This window comes from Chrysemys picta, chromosome 2 (assembly GCF_011386835.1).
Source record: "Chrysemys picta bellii isolate R12L10 chromosome 2, ASM1138683v2, whole genome shotgun sequence".
Lineage (NCBI taxonomy): Eukaryota > Metazoa > Chordata > Testudines > Emydidae > Chrysemys > Chrysemys picta.
The window spans coordinates 100,120,925-100,121,748 of record NC_088792.1 but is presented as its reverse complement, the minus strand read 5'-3'; positions in this window follow the sequence as shown (position 1 = coordinate 100,121,748).

Sequence of the window (824 nt, the reverse complement as noted above, 5' to 3'; positions counted from 1 at the left end):
TAGGTTCCTAAAACACGTTTGAAAATTTTCTCTGATGTGCATAAATACTTGTCTGAACTACGTGGCCCGAGTGAGCAGTGGTGCAGTTCAGCACTTAGGCACAACCGTGTAATGAATGTTAATGAATGGTAAAATGATATCACTGGGAAGCACAACACTAACATTCACGGCACATAGGCCTTACTCCCACTGGAGAGCAGTGGGCTGTTCATGTAAGTACTTGCCATTGTGTAAAAGGGCTGCCCGACCCAGACCGACGTTACCTCTGCAATTCATTTAATTGATTCATTGCCCAGCATCAAAAATAACAGGGTGCAGCCTTGTAAATATCTTACCATATGGAAACCAAAAGTACAGCCATGTTGTAGAGGGTGGGGGGGAAGTGTACTTAAAATACGATACAGATATTGTAACAAGCACAGGTGGCAATGACCCAGCTCCTGGCTTGCTTTCATCTTCCTGAACATTGACAGTAGCTCACTGATCCAATCTCTGAGGTGATCTAGCTCTTTTCATCACATCTCAAAGCACTTTACAAAGTGAACTCAGTATCATGTTACAGATGGGGAAATTGGGGCACAGGCAGGGAAGGTGAATTACCCAAGATCATGCCGCAGACCAGTGAGAGAGCTGGGGAAAGAACTCGGGTCTCCTGAACCCCCGTCCAGTGCTCTAACCACTAAATAATACTGCCTCCTAGTGGGCTACATGATTGCTAGACATCAGTAACATATTGGAGATCAGGAATCCTAGCTTCTATTCCTGGCTCTGGAAAAGGAGTGCTTGGTTTAGTTCTTTGAGACAGAATAATTGAAGCACAATCA